Source organism: Bos grunniens, chromosome 23, assembly GCF_055505025.1.
Source record: "Bos grunniens cultivar Pamir isolate PY7600 chromosome 23, Bosgru_T2T1.0, whole genome shotgun sequence".
Classification (NCBI taxonomy): Eukaryota; Metazoa; Chordata; class Mammalia; order Artiodactyla; family Bovidae; genus Bos; species Bos grunniens.
Window position 1 is genome coordinate 51,204,640 of NC_141187.1, and position 23,642 is coordinate 51,228,281.

Here is a 23,642-nt window from a genome sequence, read left to right on the forward strand (position 1 = left end):
GTGGCCCCAGACAGCCTTTCCCCTGTGTTTCCTCTGTTTCTCCTGCTCTCTGGGAATTACGAATGTTAAACGCACGATGAAAGGCCCAGCCTCTGGAAAGAAAGAACACGTTTGCCTGCTGGGCCCCGAACTGGTAGGATGAGTACTTGCAAATCAGCTGACCTGTGACAAAAGGCCAGTCTGTGAGTGCAGGGCGGGGGGCCGGGGGCGGTTACGAAGGCTCAGGGGAGCTCGCGGGGATGGGGACGTTTGCCCTTGACTGTGCCGGCGCTGTCCCCCTGTGCACGTGTCAGGACATAGCAAGTCCTACACTTGTAACGTGGGGCTGACGGTGTGACAATCACCCCTTGAAGCTGTGAAACTCCGAGCACGCGGCGCGTATGCAATTGTTTGCGTGAAGTGGTTCAGGCCACACTGTGAGCACTTGGGTACAGGCTTCTCTCTGCAAACTGGTCACGTCCAAGAGCCATGGTTCTTGGAAGTGTCCTGGGCTTCGGGGAGGCGGCTGACCCACCACTGTGCGTCGGGGTTCCCGGGAGGGGCCTGCTGCGTGTCCGGGAAGGAAGGGCGCAGTCCATGTGTGCCTCGTCCCGACTACCGCACACGCGGTCGCTGGAGCCGGCCACTTGGTCTCTAGCGTCTGCAGGGCCCATGGCCACATCCCTGTCCTCCTCACAGGCCCTGGGTGGTCTTCCCGCCTCCTCCCCCGGAAAACTGGGGGTTGAGAGGTGCGGGCTGAATGTGAAAACCCCACGGGAACAAAGCATGCGGGAGTCCCGGGCAGCTGAGGGCTGCTGCTGCGACAGCTGCACCGTGTGGGCAGGAACTGCAGGTCGTGGCCCCTCCCCAGACTGCGTTTGTCTGATAGCGTCTCCCTCCCGGAGGCTGTAAGGCTCCAAAGTAATAAAGCTTTCTAGAGGCAAAGAAATCGGAGGTAACGGTCACAACTCCTGGACTGCTGCTAACAGACATCTGCAGCAGAGCGTAAACCCAGCTGATTTTCTTCGTTTTACCCAGACCCGCAGGTCTCAGGAGCGGTGTGGGTCTAGCAGAGGTGTTTTGGGGGGTCACTGATGGGCGACCTGCTGCAGGGGAGGGTTCACAGTCCCTCCAGGAGCCCCGAGGTGGCCTGGTCTCTTTAAGCTGTTCTCTCAATCTTGATGTTGACTAACACGCCTGATGATCTGAGGTGAAGCTGATGTGATAATAATAGAAATAAAGTGCACAATACACTTAATGGGCTTGAATCATTCTGACACCATCCTCCTGGTCCATGGGAAGATTGTCTTCCAGTGCCTGGCGCCGAAAAGCTTGGGACTGCTGGTGCCATCAGGCGGCTGCTCAGGTCTTTGGCAAAGGATCAGACTGGCAGGCAGCTCCCCGCGTCAGGACCAAATCCTCTCGGCGCAGCCCTCAACTGTCTGAGCAGCTGCTCCAGAGCGAGAGGAAGGGGAGTGCTGGGGCCCCAAGGAAGATGCTAGAAGGGTCCCCCACCCAACCCCCAGACACCTGGTGGTGGAGCCCAGGGCACCCAGGGCCTGAGATGGGAACCGTCTGCTTCAGGGTGAAATCAGAAACGCGGTACAGTGCTCGCTTCGGCGGCTCATATACTAAAACTAAACCGCAGTACGTGAGTGGCTTCCGCCTCAACACGAGAGGGTCCAGCCCAGCAAACCCGAGGCTGCGCTGAGGAAGGTCGCACCGGAGCCCTGAGTGGGATCAAGGCTGGTACTCACGTCTCAGAGGTCGTCGGTTTCTCTCCAACTTTTATTTGTTTGACTGAGCCGGGTCCTAGCTGTGGCAGGCAGGATCTTCTACTTTCGCTGTGACATGTAGGATCTAGTTCTCTGACCGGGGATCGAACCTGGGCCCCCTGCATTGGGAACGTGGATCTTAGCCACTGGACCACCAGGAAAGGCCCGGGGCGTCGGTCTCTGAATATTCAGGCTGGGCCCCTTTGGGAACCCGGCTGATGGTTCTTGACGTGGGGACAAAAGGAGCATTCTACCAATAGGCGTGTTTTATCAAAAGTTACATAAACATTCTCGTAAAGTTGAAACCACTTATGCCAGTGTTGAGATCCTTGTACCTACTAGAAATAGTGTTAGCCAAACTGAAAGTCTATTTTGTGGGCATCTGTAACTCTCCCTCACCACCCACCTCTCTCTGGTTCCTGATTTAGATAATGGGAGTCAGGAGGAATGGTACGTATTCCAGACGCGTTTGACTCCTAAGTTTAAGGTCATGAGTAGCAAGAGTTTATATAACAAAAGATCTAAACACTGACTTCATTGACTCCACTACAGCGGAGGTGTGGAGAGCAAGGGTACCCATGATGGCGCACGTCACAAGCACACAAACGTTTCCAAAAGTCCAGAGGCGATCAGTGTCACGCTCGCATCTGCTTCCAGATACAATCGAGTTAGTTCTCAGCTGGTCGTTTGTGGAGGATGTGAAAATCCAGGTGCTCCTGGCTCCTCCCCTTCTCTGGTTACGTGTGCCTGGACCCTGGGGACAATGAGGGGCAGGTCCCTGATCCTGGGTGTGATTTGTTGTTGTTCAGTCACTAAGTTGTGTCCGACTCTTTGCGACCCCAAGGACTGCAGCACACCAGGCTTCCCTGTCTTGCAGTATCTCCCAGAGTTTGCTCAGATTCATGTCCACTGAGTCGGTGATGCCATGTCGTCCTCTGTCGTCGCCTTCTCCTCCTGCCCTCAATCTTTCCCAGCATCAGGGTCTTTTCCAATGAGTTGACTCTTTGCATCAGGTATTGGAGCTTCAAAATATTGGAAGTATTAGTCCTTCCAATTCAGGGTCCAGGGGTTCAGGGTTGATCTCCTTTAGTACTGACAGGTTTGATCTTCTTGCAGTCCAAGGGACTCTCACGAGTCTTGTCCAGCACAATTCAAAAGCATCGATTCTTCAGCACCCAGCCTTCTTAATGGTCCAGCTCTCACGTCTGCGTGTGCCTACTGGAAGAAACACAGCTTTGACTGTGTGGACAGAGCGACGCCTCTGTGCTTTAATACCTCGACGGTGTGGACAGAGCGACGCCTCTGTGCTTTAATACCTCGACGGTGTGGACAGAGCGACGCCTCTGTGCTTTAATACCTCGACGGTGTGGACAGAGCGACGCCTCTGTGCTTTAATACCTCGACGGTGTGGACAGAGCGACGCCTCTGTGCTTTAATACCTCGACGGTGTGGACAGAGCGACGCCTCTGTGCTTTAATACCTCGACGGTGTGGACAGAGCGACGCCTCTGTGCTTTAATACCTCGACGGTGTGGACAGAGCGACGCCTCTGTGCTTTAATACCTCGACGGTGTGGACAGAGCGACGCCTCTGTGCTTTAATACCTCGACGGTGTGGACAGAGCGACGCCTCTGTGCTTTAATACCTCGACGGTGTGGACAGAGCGACGCCTCTGTGCTTTAATACCTCGACGGTGTGGACAGAGCGACGCCTCTGTGCTTTAATACCTCGACGGTGTGGACAGAGCGAGGCCTCTGTGCTTTAATACCTCGACGGTGTGGACAGAGCGAGGCCTCTGTGCTTTAATACCTCGACGGTGTGGACAGAGCGAGGCCTCTGTGCTTTAATACCTCGACGGTGTGGACAGAGCGAGGCCTCTGTGCTTTAATACCTCGACGGTGTGGACAGAGCGAGGCCTCTGTGCTTTAATACCTCGACGGTGTGGACAGAGCGAGGCCTCTGTGCTTTAATACCTCGACGGTGTGGACAGAGCGAGGCCTCTGTGCTTTAATACCTCGACGGTGTGGACAGAGCGAGGCCTCTGTGCTTTAATACCTCGACGGTGTGGACAGAGCGAGGCCTCTGTGCTTTAATACCTCGACGGTGTGGACAGAGCGAGGCCTCTGTGCTTTAATACCTCGACGGTGTGGACAGAGCGAGGCCTCTGTGCTTTAATACCTCGACGGTGTGGACAGAGCGAGGCCTCTGTGCTTTAATACCTCGACGGTGTGGACAGAGCGAGGCCTCTGTGCTTTAATACCTCGACGGTGTGGACAGAGCGAGGCCTCTGTGCTTTAATACCTCGACGGTGTGGACAGAGCGAGGCCTCTGTGCTTTAATACCTCGACGGTGTGGACAGAGCGAGGCCTCTGTGCTTTAATACCTCGACGGTGTGGACAGAGCGAGGCCTCTGTGCTTTAATACCTCGACGGTGTGGACAGAGCGAGGCCTCTGTGCTTTAATACCTCGACGGTGTGGACAGAGCGAGGCCTCTGTGCTTTAATACCTCGACGGTGTGGACAGAGCGAGGCCTCTGTGCTTTAATACCTCGACGGTGTGGACAGAGCGAGGCCTCTGTGCTTTAATACCTCGACGGTGTGGACAGAGCGAGGCCTCTGTGCTTTAATACCTCGACGGTGTGGACAGAGCGAGGCCTCTGTGCTTTAATACCTCGACGGTGTGGACAGAGCGAGGCCTCTGTGCTTTAATACCTCGACGGTGTGGACAGAGCGAGGCCTCTGTGCTTTAATACCTCGACGGTGTGGACAGAGCGAGGCCTCTGTGCTTTAATACCTCGACGGTGTGGACAGAGCGAGGCCTCTGTGCTTTAATACCTCGACGGTGTGGACAGAGCGAGGCCTCTGTGCTTTAATACCTCGACGGTGTGGACAGAGCGAGGCCTCTGTGCTTTAATACCTCGACGGTGTGGACAGAGCGAGGCCTCTGTGCTTTAATACCTCGACGGTGTGGACAGAGCGAGGCCTCTGTGCTTTAATACCTCGACGGTGTGGACAGAGCGAGGCCTCTGTGCTTTAATACCTCGACGGTGTGGACAGAGCGAGGCCTCTGTGCTTTAATACCTCGACGGTGTGGACAGAGCGAGGCCTCTGTGCTTTAATACCTCGACGGTGTGGACAGAGCGAGGCCTCTGTGCTTTAATACCTCGACGGTGTGGACAGAGCGAGGCCTCTGTGCTTTAATACCTCGACGGTGTGGACAGAGCGAGGCCTCTGTGCTTTAATACCTCGACGGTGTGGACAGAGCGAGGCCTCTGTGCTTTAATACCTCGACGGTGTGGACAGAGCGAGGCCTCTGTGCTTTAATACCTCGACGGTGTGGACAGAGCGAGGCCTCTGTGCTTTAATACCTCGACGGTGTGGACAGAGCGAGGCCTCTGTGCTTTAATACCTCGACGGTGTGGACAGAGCGAGGCCTCTGTGCTTTAATACCTCGACGGTGTGGACAGAGCGAGGCCTCTGTGCTTTAATACCTCGACGGTGTGGACAGAGCGAGGCCTCTGTGCTTTAATACCTCGACGGTGTGGACAGAGCGAGGCCTCTGTGCTTTAATACCTCGACGGTGTGGACAGAGCGAGGCCTCTGTGCTTTAATACCTCGACGGTGTGGACAGAGCGAGGCCTCTGTGCTTTAATACCTCGACGGTGTGGACAGAGCGAGGCCTCTGTGCTTTAATACCTCGACGGTGTGGACAGAGCGAGGCCTCTGTGCTTTAATACCTCGACGGTGTGGACAGAGCGAGGCCTCTGTGCTTTAATACCTCGACGGTGTGGACAGAGCGAGGCCTCTGTGCTTTAATACCTCGACGGTGTGGACAGAGCGAGGCCTCTGTGCTTTAATACCTCGACGGTGTGGACAGAGCGAGGCCTCTGTGCTTTAATACCTCGACGGTGTGGACAGAGCGAGGCCTCTGTGCTTTAATACCTCGACGGTGTGGACAGAGCGAGGCCTCTGTGCTTTAATACCTCGACGGTGTGGACAGAGCGAGGCCTCTGTGCTTTAATACCTCGACGGTGTGGACAGAGCGAGGCCTCTGTGCTTTAATACCTCGACGGTGTGGACAGAGCGAGGCCTCTGTGCTTTAATACCTCGACGGTGTGGACAGAGCGAGGCCTCTGTGCTTTAATACCTCGACGGTGTGGACAGAGCGAGGCCTCTGTGCTTTAATACCTCGACGGTGTGGACAGAGCGAGGCCTCTGTGCTTTAATACCTCGACGGTGTGGACAGAGCGAGGCCTCTGTGCTTTAATACCTCGACGGTGTGGACAGAGCGAGGCCTCTGTGCTTTAATACCTCGACGGTGTGGACAGAGCGAGGCCTCTGTGCTTTAATACCTCGACGGTGTGGACAGAGCGAGGCCTCTGTGCTTTAATACCTCGACGGTGTGGACAGAGCGAGGCCTCTGTGCTTTAATACCTCGACGGTGTGGACAGAGCGAGGCCTCTGTGCTTTAATACCTCGACGGTGTGGACAGAGCGAGGCCTCTGTGCTTTAATACCTCGACGGTGTGGACAGAGCGAGGCCTCTGTGCTTTAATACCTCGACGGTGTGGACAGAGCGAGGCCTCTGTGCTTTAATACCTCGACGGTGTGGACAGAGCGAGGCCTCTGTGCTTTAATACCTCGACGGTGTGGACAGAGCGAGGCCTCTGTGCTTTAATACCTCGACGGTGTGGACAGAGCGAGGCCTCTGTGCTTTAATACCTCGACGGTGTGGACAGAGCGAGGCCTCTGTGCTTTAATACCTCGACGGTGTGGACAGAGCGAGGCCTCTGTGCTTTAATACCTCGACGGTGTGGACAGAGCGAGGCCTCTGTGCTTTAATACCTCGACGGTGTGGACAGAGCGAGGCCTCTGTGCTTTAATACCTCGACGGTGTGGACAGAGCGAGGCCTCTGTGCTTTAATACCTCGACGGTGTGGACAGAGCGAGGCCTCTGTGCTTTAATACCTCGACGGTGTGGACAGAGCGAGGCCTCTGTGCTTTAATACCTCGACGGTGTGGACAGAGCGAGGCCTCTGTGCTTTAATACCTCGACGGTGTGGACAGAGCGAGGCCTCTGTGCTTTAATACCTCGACGGTGTGGACAGAGCGAGGCCTCTGTGCTTTAATACCTCGACGGTGTGGACAGAGCGAGGCCTCTGTGCTTTAATACCTCGACGGTGTGGACAGAGCGAGGCCTCTGTGCTTTAATACCTCGACGGTGTGGACAGAGCGAGGCCTCTGTGCTTTAATACCTCGACGGTGTGGACAGAGCGAGGCCTCTGTGCTTTAATACCTCGACGGTGTGGACAGAGCGAGGCCTCTGTGCTTTAATACCTCGACGGTGTGGACAGAGCGAGGCCTCTGTGCTTTAATACCTCGACGGTGTGGACAGAGCGAGGCCTCTGTGCTTTAATACCTCGACGGTGTGGACAGAGCGAGGCCTCTGTGCTTTAATACCTCGACGGTGTGGACAGAGCGAGGCCTCTGTGCTTTAATACCTCGACGGTGTGGACAGAGCGAGGCCTCTGTGCTTTAATACCTCGACGGTGTGGACAGAGCGAGGCCTCTGTGCTTTAATACCTCGACGGTGTGGACAGAGCGAGGCCTCTGTGCTTTAATACCTCGACGGTGTGGACAGAGCGAGGCCTCTGTGCTTTAATACCTCGACGGTGTGGACAGAGCGAGGCCTCTGTGCTTTAATACCTCGACGGTGTGGACAGAGCGAGGCCTCTGTGCTTTAATACCTCGACGGTGTGGACAGAGCGAGGCCTCTGTGCTTTAATACCTCGACGGTGTGGACAGAGCGAGGCCTCTGTGCTTTAATACCTCGACGGTGTGGACAGAGCGAGGCCTCTGTGCTTTAATACCTCGACGGTGTGGACAGAGCGAGGCCTCTGTGCTTTAATACCTCGACGGTGTGGACAGAGCGAGGCCTCTGTGCTTTAATACCTCGACGGTGTGGACAGAGCGAGGCCTCTGTGCTTTAATACCTCGACGGTGTGGACAGAGCGAGGCCTCTGTGCTTTAATACCTCGACGGTGTGGACAGAGCGAGGCCTCTGTGCTTTAATACCTCGACGGTGTGGACAGAGCGAGGCCTCTGTGCTTTAATACCTCGACGGTGTGGACAGAGCGAGGCCTCTGTGCTTTAATACCTCGACGGTGTGGACAGAGCGAGGCCTCTGTGCTTTAATACCTCGACGGTGTGGACAGAGCGAGGCCTCTGTGCTTTAATACCTCGACGGTGTGGACAGAGCGAGGCCTCTGTGCTTTAATACCTCGACGGTGTGGACAGAGCGAGGCCTCTGTGCTTTAATACCTCGACGGTGTGGACAGAGCGAGGCCTCTGTGCTTTAATACCTCGACGGTGTGGACAGAGCGAGGCCTCTGTGCTTTAATACCTCGACGGTGTGGACAGAGCGAGGCCTCTGTGCTTTAATACCTCGACGGTGTGGACAGAGCGAGGCCTCTGTGCTTTAATACCTCGACGGTGTGGACAGAGCGAGGCCTCTGTGCTTTAATACCTCGACGGTGTGGACAGAGCGAGGCCTCTGTGCTTTAATACCTCGACGGTGTGGACAGAGCGAGGCCTCTGTGCTTTAATACCTCGACGGTGTGGACAGAGCGAGGCCTCTGTGCTTTAATACCTCGACGGTGTGGACAGAGCGAGGCCTCTGTGCTTTAATACCTCGACGGTGTGGACAGAGCGAGGCCTCTGTGCTTTAATACCTCGACGGTGTGGACAGAGCGAGGCCTCTGTGCTTTAATACCTCGACGGTGTGGACAGAGCGAGGCCTCTGTGCTTTAATACCTCGACGGTGTGGACAGAGCGAGGCCTCTGTGCTTTAATACCTCGACGGTGTGGACAGAGCGAGGCCTCTGTGCTTTAATACCTCGACGGTGTGGACAGAGCGAGGCCTCTGTGCTTTAATACCTCGACGGTGTGGACAGAGCGAGGCCTCTGTGCTTTAATACCTCGACGGTGTGGACAGAGCGAGGCCTCTGTGCTTTAATACCTCGACGGTGTGGACAGAGCGAGGCCTCTGTGCTTTAATACCTCGACGGTGTGGACAGAGCGAGGCCTCTGTGCTTTAATACCTCGACGGTGTGGACAGAGCGAGGCCTCTGTGCTTTAATACCTCGACGGTGTGGACAGAGCGAGGCCTCTGTGCTTTAATACCTCGACGGTGTGGACAGAGCGAGGCCTCTGTGCTTTAATACCTCGACGGTGTGGACAGAGCGAGGCCTCTGTGCTTTAATACCTCGACGGTGTGGACAGAGCGAGGCCTCTGTGCTTTAATACCTCGACGGTGTGGACAGAGCGAGGCCTCTGTGCTTTAATACCTCGACGGTGTGGACAGAGCGAGGCCTCTGTGCTTTAATACCTCGACGGTGTGGACAGAGCGAGGCCTCTGTGCTTTAATACCTCGACGGTGTGGACAGAGCGAGGCCTCTGTGCTTTAATACCTCGACGGTGTGGAGCCGAGGCCTCTGTGCTTTAATACCTCGACGGTGTGGACAGAGCGAGGCCTCTGTGCTTTAATACCTCGACGGTGTGGACAGAGCGAGGCCTCTGTGCTTTAATACCTCGACGGTGTGGACAGAGCGAGGCCTCTGTGCTTTAATACCTCGACGGTGTGGACAGAGCGAGGCCTCTGTGCTTTAATACCTCGACGGTGTGGACAGAGCGAGGCCTCTGTGCTTTAATACCTCGACGGTGTGGACAGAGCGAGGCCTCTGTGCTTTAATACCTCGACGGTGTGGACAGAGCGAGGCCTCTGTGCTTTAATACCTCGACGGTGTGGACAGAGCGAGGCCTCTGTGCTTTAATACCTCGACGGTGTGGACAGAGCGAGGCCTCTGTGCTTTAATACCTCGACGGTGTGGACAGAGCGAGGCCTCTGTGCTTTAATACCTCGACGGTGTGGACAGAGCGAGGCCTCTGTGCTTTAATACCTCGACGGTGTGGACAGAGCGAGGCCTCTGTGCTTTAATACCTCGACGGTGTGGACAGAGCGAGGCCTCTGTGCTTTAATACCTCGACGGTGTGGAACAGAGCGAGGCCTCTGTGCTTTAATACCTCGACGGTGTGGACAGAGCGAGGCCTCTGTGCTTTAATACCTCGACGGTGTGGACAGAGCGAGGCCTCTGTGCTTTAATACCTCGACGGTGTGGGACAGAGCGAGGCCTCTGTGCTTTAATACCTCGACGGTGTGGACAGAGCGAGGCCTCTGTGCTTTAATACCTCGACGGTGTGGACAGAGCGAGGCCTCTGTGCTTTAATACCTCGACGGTGTGGACAGAGCGAGGCCTCTGTGCTTTAATACCTCGACGGTGTGGACAGAGCGAGGCCTCTGTGCTTTAATACCTCGCGGTGTGGACAGAGCGAGGGCCTCTGTGCTTTAATACCTCGACTGTGTGGACAGAGCGAGGCCTCTGTGCTTTAATACCTCGACTGTGTGGACAGAGCGAGGCCTCTGTGCTTTAAAACCTCGACGGTGTGGACAGAGCGAGGCCTCTGTGCTTTAATACCTCGACGGTGTGGACAGAGCGAGGCCTCTGTGCTTTAATACCTCGACGGTGTGGACAGAGCGAGGCCTCTGTGCTTTAATACCTCGACGGTGTGGACAGAGCGAGGCCTCTGTGCTTTAATACCCTCGACGGTGTGGACAGAGCGAGGCCTCTGTGCTTTAATACCTCGACGGTGTGGACAGAGCGAGGCCTCTGTGCTTTAATACCTCGACGGTGTGGACAGAGCGAGGCCTCTGTGCTTTAATACTTCGACGGTGTGGACAGAGCGAGGCCTCTGTGCTTTAATACTTCGACGGTGTGGACAGAGCGAGGCCTCTGTGCTTTAATACTTCGACGGTGTGGACAGAGCGAGGCCTCTGTGCTTTAATACTTCGACGGTGTGGACAGAGCGAGGCCTCTGTGCTTTAATACTTCGACGGTGTGGACAGAGCGAGGCCTCTGTGCTTTAATACTTCGACGGTGTGGACAGAGCGAGGCCTCTGTGCTTTAATACTTCGACGGTGTGGACAGAGCGAGGCCTCTGTGCTTTAATACTTCGACGGTGTGGACAGAGCGAGGCCTCTGTGCTTTAATACTTCGACGGTGTGGACAGAGCGAGGCCTCTGTGCTTTAATACTTCGACGGTGTGGACAGAGCGAGGCCTCTGTGCTTTAATACTTCGACGGTGTGGACAGAGCGAGGCCTCTGTGCTTTAATACTTCGACGGTGTGGACAGAGCGAGGCCTCTGTGCTTTAATACTTCGACGGTGTGGACAGAGCGAGGCCTCTGTGCTTTAATACTTCGACGGTGTGGACAGAGCGAGGCCTCTGTGCTTTAATACTTCGACGGTGTGGACAGAGCGAGGCCTCTGTGCTTTAATACTTCGACGGTGTGGACAGAGCGAGGCCTCTGTGCTTTAATACTTCGACGGTGTGGACAGAGCGAGGCCTCTGTGCTTTAATACTTCGACGGTGTGGACAGAGCGAGGCCTCTGTGCTTTAATACTTCGACGGTGTGGACAGAGCGAGGCCTCTGTGCTTTAATACTTCGACGGTGTGGACAGAGCGAGGCCTCTGTGCTTTAATACTTCGACGGTGTGGACAGAGCGAGGCCTCTGTGCTTTAATACTTCGACGGTGTGGACAGAGCGAGGCCTCTGTGCTTTAATACTTCGACGGTGTGGACAGAGCGAGGCCTCTGTGCTTTAATACTTCGACGGTGTGGACAGAGCGAGGCCTCTGTGCTTTAATACTTCGACGGTGTGGACAGAGCGAGGCCTCTGTGCTTTAATACTTCGACGGTGTGGACAGAGCGAGGCCTCTGTGCTTTAATACTTCGACGGTGTGGACAGAGCGAGGCCTCTGTGCTTTAATACTTCGACGGTGTGGACAGAGCGAGGCCTCTGTGCTTTAATACTTCGACGGTGTGGACAGAGCGAGGCCTCTGTGCTTTAATACTTCGACGGTGTGGACAGAGCGAGGCCTCTGTGCTTTAATACTTCGACGGTGTGGACAGAGCGAGGCCTCTGTGCTTTAATACTTCGACGGTGTGGACAGAGCGAGGCCTCTGTGCTTTAATACTTCGACGGTGTGGACAGAGCGAGGCCTCTGTGCTTTAATACTTCGACGGTGTGGACAGAGCGAGGCCTCTGTGCTTTAATACTTCGACGGTGTGGACAGAGCGAGGCCTCTGTGCTTTAATACTTCGACGGTGTGGACAGAGCGAGGCCTCTGTGCTTTAATACTTCGACGGTGTGGACAGAGCGAGGCCTCTGTGCTTTAATACTTCGACGGTGTGGACAGAGCGAGGCCTCTGTGCTTTAATACTTCGACGGTGTGGACAGAGCGAGGCCTCTGTGCTTTAATACTTCGACGGTGTGGACAGAGCGAGGCCTCTGTGCTTTAATACTTCGACGGTGTGGACAGAGCGAGGCCTCTGTGCTTTAATACTTCGACGGTGTGGACAGAGCGAGGCCTCTGTGCTTTAATACTTCGACGGTGTGGACAGAGCGAGGCCTCTGTGCTTTAATACTTCGACGGTGTGGACAGAGCGAGGCCTCTGTGCTTTAATACTTCGACGGTGTGGACAGAGCGAGGCCTCTGTGCTTTAATACTTCGACGGTGTGGACAGAGCGAGGCCTCTGTGCTTTAATACTTCGACGGTGTGGACAGAGCGAGGCCTCTGTGCTTTAATACTTCGACGGTGTGGACAGAGCGAGGCCTCTGTGCTTTAATACTTCGACGGTGTGGACAGAGCGAGGCCTCTGTGCTTTAATACTTCGACGGTGTGGACAGAGCGAGGCCTCTGTGCTTTAATACTTCGACGGTGTGGACAGAGCGAGGCCTCTGTGCTTTAATACTTCGACGGTGTGGACAGAGCGAGGCCTCTGTGCTTTAATACTTCGACGGTGTGGACAGAGCGAGGCCTCTGTGCTTTAATACTTCGACGGTGTGGACAGAGCGAGGCCTCTGTGCTTTAATACTTCGACGGTGTGGACAGAGCGAGGCCTCTGTGCTTTAATACTTCGACGGTGTGGACAGAGCGAGGCCTCTGTGCTTTAATACTTCGACGGTGTGGACAGAGCGAGGCCTCTGTGGTTTAATACTTCGACGGTGTGGACAGAGCGAGGCCTCTGTGGTTTAATACTTCGACGGTGTGGACAGAGCGAGGCCTCTGTGGTTTAATACTTCGACGGTGTGGACAGAGCGAGGCCTCTGTGGTTTAATACTTCGACGGTGTGGACAGAGCGAGGCCTCTGTGGTTTAATACTTCGACGGTGTGGACAGAGCGAGGCCTCTGTGGTTTAATACTTCGACGGTGTGGACAGAGCGAGGCCTCTGTGGTTTAATACTTCGACGGTGTGGACAGAGCGAGGCCTCTGTGGTTTAATACTTCGACGGTGTGGACAGAGCGAGGCCTCTGTGGTTTAATACTTCGACGGTGTGGACAGAGCGAGGCCTCTGTGGTTTAATACTTCGACGGTGTGGACAGAGCGAGGCCTCTGTGGTTTAATACTTCGACGGTGTGGACAGAGCGAGGCCTCTGTGGTTTAATACTTCGACGGTGTGGACAGAGCGAGGCCTCTGTGGTTTAATACTTCGACGGTGTGGACAGAGCGAGGCCTCTGTGGTTTAATACTTCGACGGTGTGGACAGAGCGAGGCCTCTGTGGTTTAATACTTCGACGGTGTGGACAGAGCGAGGCCTCTGTGGTTTAATACTTCGACGGTGTGGACAGAGTGATGTCTCTGTGTTAATATACTGTCTAGGTTTGTCATAGCTTTTCTTCCAAGAAGCAAGTGTCTTTTAATTTCATGGTGGCAGTCACTATCTGCAGTGATTTTGGAGCCCAAGAAAGTAAAATCTGTCAGTTTCCACTTTTCCCCCATCTATTTACCATGTAGTAATGGGACCAGATGCCCTGGTCTTAGTTTTCTGAATGTTGAGTTTTAAGCCAGCCTTTTCACTCTCCTCTTTCACCTCATCAAGAGGCTCTTCAGTTCCTCTTCACTTTCTACCATCACGGTGTGGTTTGGTTGCTGTCAAACACCCGTTCCAACACTTACAAGGAGGTGACCTTGGAGAAAACATGTAACCTCTCTAAGTCGGTTTTCTTACCTAAAAAATTGAGTTTTCCCAACATTATGAATTGCCCTGCAGTCCATTGTGTAGGTATAAAACCATCTATGTACCCAGTCCCTTCATAAGGTGATGCTTAAATGCAGAGAATAAACAGAACGTTAACATGAAAGCTTCAGCTGAGAGCCCACGTTGTTGTCTGTCGTCTGTATGTGTAGGGGTGGATCTGTCAAGGACCAGAGTGAGCTGTGAGGCTGATCTTCTGGGGGGTTTATCAACCACCAAAGTGTACGATCTCATAGTTGCAGGACACACGTGAGTCCTGCTGATCTGGGTCCTCTGGCCAGGGGTCTCTCACCAGCTTGGTCTCCTCACCGCTCAGCTGGGGAGGGAGTTCATCCAAGCCGGCTCCCGGGGCCTCTGCTCACCTGAGGGCCTTTGGTCCTCACTGGCTGTAGTGGAAACGACCCCCGTTCCTCGGCTGGTGGGCTTCAGGGCCCCAGAGCTTCAGAGGCAGGAAGAGCAGGTGTCTCACAGTCTGATCTCAGAAATGACAATCTGTCACTTCTGCCATTTTCTGTTTGTTTAAAAAGTTGCTGGTCAGGTCCCCATGAGAGAGGAGGGGATTATTGGAGAGTGCGAGGTGGGGTCCTTGGGAGGAAAGTTCAGTTCAGTTCAGTCCCTCAGTCGTGTCCGACTCTTTGCGACCACATGAGTTGCAGCACACCAGGCCCCCCTGTCCATCACCAACTCCCGGAGTCCACCCAAACCCATGTCCATCGAGTCAGTGATGCCACCCAGCCATCTCATCCTCTGTCGTCCCCTTCTCTTCCCGCCCTCAATCTTTCCCAGCATCAGGGTTTAGGAGTTTCTACACTCACACTTGGAAACTGGCAAAAATAAAACACAAAACCAGTTAACATGACTGAATATCCCACTTCTACTGATGACCCAAGAAGGTCAGAGTCTATCAACTGCAGACTTGGGCCAAAATCCCCTGTAACGGAGCTGCACTTGTCTCCTTTCTGTAGTGGCCACACCGATTTTTCCTTTATACACGGAGGATAGGTAAGGCAGTACACACATTTGGAACCTTCATCTTTTAGTAAAACTCTAAGTCTACTGAGTCTAGAAGCAACTAGACTTCATTATGAAGAAACACTTTTTCTAACGTGCTTTTTAACAAATATTTTGATGTTCATTCAGCTACCAGTTTTGCTTTTTGTCTTCTATTTTGGGGGAGGGGGTGCAGTTAGTATTTACCCAGCACACATTTCCTACCTCGCTACTGCCGACTTTTCAGTTTTAGATCTTATTTGTAAAGAGCGTGTACATACATCTAGATTTCTTCACACAACCCTTTTGTCTACCTTCACATAATACATTCATTAATACCTTGAAATAAAAGCCACATCAAGTATGTTTATTAATGCCATTTTCCTTCCTTCCTTTGGATCAATTAAACATCTTACCACTTTTCCCTATTTTGAAGATATGTACATTTAAAAAAATGGGGAGATAATCCAAATGCCATAAAATAAAAGCATTTTAAAGCATAATATTCAGTGGTTTTTAGTATATTCAAGAAGGTTGTGAAAAGTCACTAATTTTGGAACACTGTCATTTCCCCCAAATAAACCATACACTTGCTAGCATTGCTCCTTGCTGCCCCACCCACCCACCCCAGTCCCTGGCAACTGCTAGTCTCCTTTATGTCTCTGTGGCCTTGTCTATCCCGGCCTCGCATCTGAATGGAGTCATACTAACACGTGGCCTTCTGTGCCTGCTGCTTCCACTTGGCATAATGTTTTGGCAGCTAATGCATCAGTCCTCCCTTCCTTTCTATTCCCAAATAACATCCCATGACTTGGATACTCTGTGCTTTGTGTACCCACTCATCCGCTGATGGACAAACGGGTTGTTTCTACGGTTTTTGACCGCCACCAACAGCAACGCGAATGTTTGTGCACAAACACGTGAGCGCTTGTTTTCCGTTCTCCCGGGTATGTAATTAGGGGTGGGATCGCGGCATCATGCAGTGGCTCTGTGTTTAACATTTTGTGAAACTGCTGGGCTGTTTCCCACGGTGGGTGCACCAGCTTATATCCCTACTAGCAACACAGGCTCCCAGTTTTTCTACGTTTCCATCAGCGTTTGTCATCTTCCATTTTTTCCCCTTATGGCCATTCTAGTGTCGTGAAGTGTGTGTCATTATGGATTTGACTGCACTTCCGTAACGATTAATGGGGGCTTCCCTGATGGCTCAGTGGTAAAGGATCCGCCTGTCAATGCAGGAGATACAGGTTCAGTTTCTGGGTTGGGAAGACCCCCTTGGGGGAGGAAATGGCAACCCACTCCAGTGTTCTTGACTGGGAAATCCCACAGACAGAGGAGCTGTGGGCCTGCAGTCCCTGGAGTCGCAAAGGAGACACGGCTTAGCGACTGAACAACAGTGATGAATGGCCTATTGAGTATCTTCTCATGCACTTACTGACCGTCGGTATATTGTGGGAGAACGTCTGTTCAGATCCTTTGTGTGTTTTTAAATGACATTGTCTTTTTGCTGTTGAATTCTAAGAGTTTTTTATATATTCTGGGACTAGACCCTCTTCACATATATATATTGTGAATACTTTCTCCATTCCGTGAGCTGTCTTTTCCACTTTCTTGGTAGTGTTCTTTAAAATACAAAGTTTAAACTTTTGTATGAAGTCCAATTTGTTTTTTCCTTTGGTTGTGCTTTTAGTGTCGTATCTTACAAATCACCGCCTAGTTCAGGACCGTGAGTTATGTCTCCTCTGAAAGTTTTATATTTGTGGGGCTTCAGTCTAGTTGTTTTCTTTGGATCCATTTTGGGTTTTGTTTTTGGGGAGTCCAACTTGATGCCTTTGCATGAAATATCCAGTTGTCCCAGAATCATTTGGTAAAAAGACTTCTTTCCCCATTGAATGATCTTGGCATCCTTGTTGACAATCAACTGATTATAGATGTATTTCTGTATTCTCTGTTTGGTTCCATTGATCCATATGTCTTTCTTTATGCCATTATGACACAACCATTTTCTCTTTACACTTGGAAAATGGTTTAATGATGTTTTACAACAGAAATGAGCTGTACACTTGCAGTAAGTGTGATATATATAAAAATTTACAGCAGACAAATGCATACACACAGAGTCTACCGTTCTGACTCCCTATCACGGGCACAGCCTCTCCCGCGCATACAGCCCTCTGCAGGCAGCCCTGGGACGGGGGATGAGAGCGCCTCGTCTTGATCGCGGTAGCCCTGCAGTAAGCTTTGAAACTGGAAAGTGTGAGCCTTCCAACTTTGTCTTCATTTTCAAGATTGAACTGCCTAACTTGGATCCGTTGCATTTTCATATAGGACTGGCTTATCTATTTCTGCAAAAAAAAAAAAAAGCAGTTGGAATTTTGATAGGGATTTCACTGAATTTGTAGATGAATTTAGTTTTGCCAGTTTAACAATGTTAGGTCTTCCAGTCCCTATGAATGTCTTTTAATTTATTTAGGTGCCTTTAATTTCTTACAGCAGTGTTCTGTTTCCAGTGCACACGTCTTGCAGTTCTTTGGCTAATTTATTCCTAGTAATTTTATTCTTTTTGATTCTATTATAAATGGAATTGCCTTCTTAATCTCATCTTCAGACTGTTTATTGCTAATGTATAGAAATGCAAGTGATTTTTTTGTCTTGATTTTGTATCTTGCAACCTTCTCTACTCTCTTGGCAACTTTCAAACATACAACACAGTATTAACTATATTTGCCATGCTGTACACCACATTCCCGTGACTTACTCATTTTGTAACTGGAAGTTTATACTTCTCGATCCCCTTTCATCCGTTTTGACCACTCCTCCCAGCCCCCCACCTTCTGGAAACCACCAGTGTGTGTCCGTGAGCTTTGTGGTTTTCTTTTGAATCTCACGTGCTTGGGAGACCATAGGGCATTTGTCCTTCTCTGACATAGCGCAGTGCCCTCGGGGTTTATCCATGTTGTCACAAGTGGCGAGAGTTCATTATTTTTTTCTAGCTGAGTAATACTTTCTCTTATGTTTAATTGTCCTGGTTAGAACTTTTAATACAATGTTGAATGGATGTGGTTAAGAACAAGCATCTTTCTCTTGTCCCTGATTTTAGGGTGAAAGCTTTCACACTGCTCAGTTTGATGTTAGCTGTGGGGTTTCCAGAGATGACCTTTATCAAGTTGAAGAAACCCCTTCTGTCCTGTTTGTTGGGTGTTTCCGGTACAAGGGCTGTTAGGGTTTTCAAGTGCAGTGTCTCCATCTGAGATGCTCACAGGGTTCTATCCTTATTTTACCAATATTGTGTGTTACACCGTATCATACACAGTGTAATATTGCATAGTACATTCATTGTTTTGGTTAGCAAAGCCATCTAGGAACTAACTTTGAACTAACCTTGCATTCATAGCATAAATCCCACTTGGTCATGATGTAAAATTTTTATATGGTGCTGGATTATTTTGTAGAGAGTTTTTATGCTTGTATTAATAAGGAATATTGATCTATAGTTTCCTTTTGCTGTGGTATCTGTGCGTTTTTGGTATTAGGGAAATACAGACCACACAGAATGTTAGAAAGCACTCCGTCTATTTCTGTGAAGGCACTGATTTGATAGAACTTCATGAGTGAAGCCAGTGGCCCTGGACTTTGCTTTGTGAGACTTTTGATTACTGGCTCGCTCTCTTTACAGGTGTGCGCAGCTTGTCTGTTTCTTGAGTCGTTTCACTGGTTTCTTTCCTGGAATTAGCTCATCTCATGTTTCTTACCTAATTCGTTGACATGCAGTTGCTCACAGGCCCCCCTCACAGTTCTTTCTATTTCTGTAAGTCTGGTTGTGCTGTCTCCTGTCTCACTCCTAATATTAGTAATTGAGTGTTCTTTTTCCTTAATCAGTCCAATTTTTTCAAAAAACTAACATTCGGTTTCCTTGACTTTTCTCTGCAGTTTTAATATTCTCCATTTGACATATTTTTGGTCTAATCTTTATTTCCTTCCTTCTGCTTGCTTTGGGCTTAGTTTGCTTTTCTTTTTTCCAATTTCTTAAGGTGGGATGTTATTGTCTATTTACTTTTCCACTTTTTAACATAGGTGTTTAGTTATTATATAGTTTTCATTTCTATTTATCTCTAAATATTTTCTACTTGTAAAAGTTTTTTCTTTGTGTAGGAATTTGATCTTTAATGTCCATGCATTTAATTTTCTAAATTTGTTATTGATATCGAATTTCATTCCACTGTGGTTGAAAAATACAGTTTGTATGACTTCAGTTCTTTTAAGTTCAGTTTTAGAATACAACATAAAATTTAGGAAAATAGGAATATTAAAACTTGTTAGACCTTAACCTCTGTTTAGTAGAGGCACTTATTTAAAAAAAAAATCCGTCACCCAAGGACACAAACATGGCTCTAAGACCATAAAGTCAACTTTTTTTTTTTTAAGATTGATTTACTTTTTGGCTGTGGTAGATCTTTGCACGCGGGCTTTCTCCAGCTGCGGCGAGCGAGGGCTGTTCCTCGCTGTGGTCTGATGGCCTCTCACTGTGGTGGCTTCTCTCGTGCAGCACAGGCTCTAGGCCCCGGGCTTCAGTAGCTGCAGCTCGTGGCCTCGGAGCACAGGCTCAGTAGTTGGGGTGCACGGGCTTAGTTGCTCCAGGGCCTGTGGGAACTTCCCAGACCAGGGGTCGCAGAGTGTCCCTTGTCTTGCAAGGTGGATTCTTAACCACTGGACCACCAGGGAAGGCCTCATTGAGTCTACTTTTAACTCAGAAAACTTTAGGATTTCATTCCCACCAAAAAGTACCTTTTAAACCAATGTTCACACGATCCAATATCATTTTCACCAAGCAGATGTTTGTCGTTTGTCTGTATCTTCGGAGATGCCATCATAATGTTCCCTGGAGGGTGGAGAGGAATTTCTTGAAATGTTGTCAGTCCTTCCCCTGTTGCTAAGCAGTGAAGCTCTTTTTATTTAATTCAGTTCAGTTCACTCAGTCGTGTCTGACTCTTTGCGACCCCATGGACTGCAACACGCCAGGCTTCCCTGTCCATCACCAACTCCCAGAGTTTACTCAAACTCATGTGTCGAGTTGGTGATGCCATTGCATCCTGTCGTCCCCTTCTCCTTCTGCCCTCAATCTTTCCCAGAATCAGGGTCTTTCAAATGAGTCGGCTCTTCACATCAGGTGGCCAAAGTATTGGAGTTTAAGCTTCACCATCAGTCCTTCCAATGAATATTCAGGACTGATCTCCTTTAGGATGGACTGGTTGGATCTCCTTGCAGTCCAAGGGACTCTCAAGAGTCTTCTCCAACACCACAGTTCAAAAGCATCAATTCTTCGGCACTCAGCTTTCTTTATAGTCCAACTCTCACATCCATACATGACCACTGGAAAAACCATAGCCTCGACTAGACGGACCTTTGTTGGCAAAGTAATGTCTCTGCTTTTCAATATGCTATCTAGGTTGGTCATAACTTTCCTTCCAAGGAGTAAGCGTCTTAATTTCATGGCTGCAGTCACCACCTGTAGTGATTTTGGAACCCAGAAAAATAAAGTCACCCACTGTTTCCCCATCTATTTGCCATGAAGTGATAGGACCGGATTCCATGATCTTCATTTTCTGAATGTTGAGCTTTAAGCCAACTTTTTCACTCTCCTCTTCCACTTTCATCAAGAGGCCCTGTAGTTCCTCTTAACTTTCTGTCATAAGGGTGGTGTTATCTGCATATCTGAGGTTATTGATATTTCTCCCGGCAATCTTGATTCTAGCTTGTGTTTCCTCCAGCCCAGCGTTTCTCATGATGTACTCTGCATAGAAGTTAAATAAGCAGGGTGACAATATACAGCCTTGACGTACTCCTTTTCCTATTTGGAACCAGTCTGTTGTTCCATGTCCAGTTCTAACTGTTGCTTCCTGACCTGCATACAAATTTCTCAAGAGGCAGGTCAGGTGGTCTGGTATGCCCATCTCTTTCAGAATTTTCCAGTTTACTGTGATCCACACAGTCTGTTGTTCCATGTCCAGTTCTAACTGTTGCTTCCTGACCTGCATACAGGTTTCTCAGAAGGCAGGTCATAGAGGGTGGCATTTTTAAACTGAGGTATAGCTGAATTACAATTTTATGTTTCCGGTGTACAACATAGTGATTCACAAATTTTAAAGGTTATACTTCGTTTATAGTTATTAATGTTGGCTGTATTCCCTGTACTGTACAGTATATCCTTGTGTGTATGTGTCTGTACACTCAGTCATGTCTGGCTCTCTGCAGCCCCATGGACTGCAGCCCGCCAGGCTCCTCTGTCCATGGGATTTCCCAGGCAAGAATACTGGAGTGGGTTGTCATTTCCTTCTCCGGGGATCTTCCTGACCCAGGGTTCAAACCTGTGCCTCTTGCATCTCCGAAATTGGCAGGCAGTACCACTGTGCCATGTGGGAAACCAATATAGCCTTGTAGCTCATAAATTTAACACGTCTTCATCCCCTACCCCTATCTTGCCCCTCCCCACCTCCCTCTCCCTACTGGTAACTACGAATTTGCTCTCTGTGTTTGTTTCTTTTAGTTTATTTATTTGTCTTTTAGGTTCTACATATAAGTGAAACCCTATAGCATTTGTCTTTCTGTCTCATTTCACTAAGCATAATTTCTTCCAAGTTGTTGCAAACGGCAAAATCCCATTCTTTTTAGGACTGAGTAGCATCGTATGTTGACGCCACAGCCTCATCTTCCGCTCGTCTGTTGATGCACACTCAGGTTGCTTTCGTTTCTTGGCTATTATAAACAATCCTGCTATCAACACTGGGTTTCGTGTATCTTTTCCAGCTGGTGTTTTCATTTTCTCTGGAGATATGCTGAGGAGAAGAATTGTTGGATCATATGGTAGTTTTTAGTTTTTGAGAAGCCTCTGTACTTCGCTGGGCACCAGCTGCACCAATCTGCATTCCCACTAACAGTGCAGGAGGGTTCCCTTTTCTCTACATCCTCACCAACACTTGTTTGCGGTCTTTTTGATGATGCCCCTTTTTAAAAAAAAATAAACATTTATTACCTGGTGCTGCTCCAGGCCTTGCTTGCAGCACACGGGACCTTTAGGTGTGGCACGTGAACTCTTAGCTGTGCCATGTGGGCATCTAGTTCCCCAACCAGGGATCCAACCCACGCCCCCTGCATTGGGAGCAGAGAGCCTTAGCCACTGGGCCACTAGGGAGTCCCAGTTAGGCACATTCTGACAGGTGTGAATTGATCTCATTGTGGCTTTTACTTGCCTTTTCTGATTAACAGCATCTCTGTGCCACTGTGTCGTCTTTGGTAAAGTGTCTATTCAGGTCTTCTGCCCACTTTAAAAAAAGAAAAAACCTGGTTGGTTGTATTTTTGATATTGAGTTGTATGAACTTTCTATATAGTTTAGGTATTAACCCTTTATTGATCATAACGTTTGCAAAGAGTTTCTCCCACTCCTTTGGGTTGTCTTTTTTTGGCCATGGTTTTCTTTGTTGTGCAGCTTTTAATTAGGTCCCCATGAAGCTCCTAATCTGTCAAGGACTTCCAATACTGTTGAATACTAGTGATGAGTAGCATCCTTTTCTTCTTGATATTAGAGAAAAGCTTAAAGCTTTTTAACCGAGTGTGATGTTAACTATGGGCTTGTCAGCTATGGCCTTGTTATGTTGAGGTATGTTCCCTCTATAACCACTTTCTGGAGTTTTTATCATGGAGTGAATGCTCAATTTTGTCAGCTGCTTTCTCTACGCCTTTTGAGATGATCATAGTTTGTATTCTCCAGTTTGTTAATGTGCCGCTTAATCCTGATCTGCAGATATTGAAAAATGCTTGCATCCCTGAGATAAATCCCTTTGATCACGGTGTGTTATTCTTTTAGTGTACTACTGGACTCGGTTTGGCAGTATTTTATTTAGAGTTTTTGCATCTGTGTTAATCAGTGATACTGGCCTATAATTTTCTTTCTTGTGCTATCTTTGGTTTTGGTATCAGGGTGATATTGGACTCCTAAGTTCGAAAGTGTTCCTTCTGCAATTTTTTGGGAATAGTTCGAGGAGGACAGATGTTAACTGTTCTTTAAATGTGTGGGTGAATTTACCTGTGAACCCATTTGAGCCTGGACCTTTATTTGGGAGACTTTTAAGAGTTTACTCTCATGGGGCTTCCCTGGTGGTCCCACGGTTAAGACTCCATGTTTCCCATGCAGGTGCTCAAGTTCGACCCCTGGTTGGGGAACTCAGATCCCACATGCCACACAGCACGGCCAAAACCGTATTAAATTTCCTCACTGTTAACTGGTTTCCTCGTATTTATTCTTTTTTCCTGGAGGTTTGGAAGTTTTTCCCTTCAGTCTTAGAAGTTCATGTTGGAAGTTATCAATGTCTTCCAGGTTGTTCATCTGAGTGACCTCCGGGAGTTGGTGATGGACAGGGAGGCCTGGCGTGCTGCAATTCATGGGGTCGCAGAGTCGGACACGACTGACCAGCTGAACTGAATTGGTAGTTTGTAGTCTTCTCTTATCTCTAGTTTATCTAGAGTGTCAGTTCTTTTTGTCATTTTGTGGTTTTATTGATTTGGGCTTTTTTTCCCTTAATGAGTCTGGTTAAAGGTTTATGAATCTCATTTATCTTTTTGAAGAACTAGCGTAGTTGCATTGATCTTTTCTGTTTTTTTGTTTTGCTCTGATCTTTCTCTCTTTCCTTAGGGTTCTGTTTTCTAGTTCTTGTAGGTGTAAGGTTGGGCTGGGATTTTTCCTGTTCCT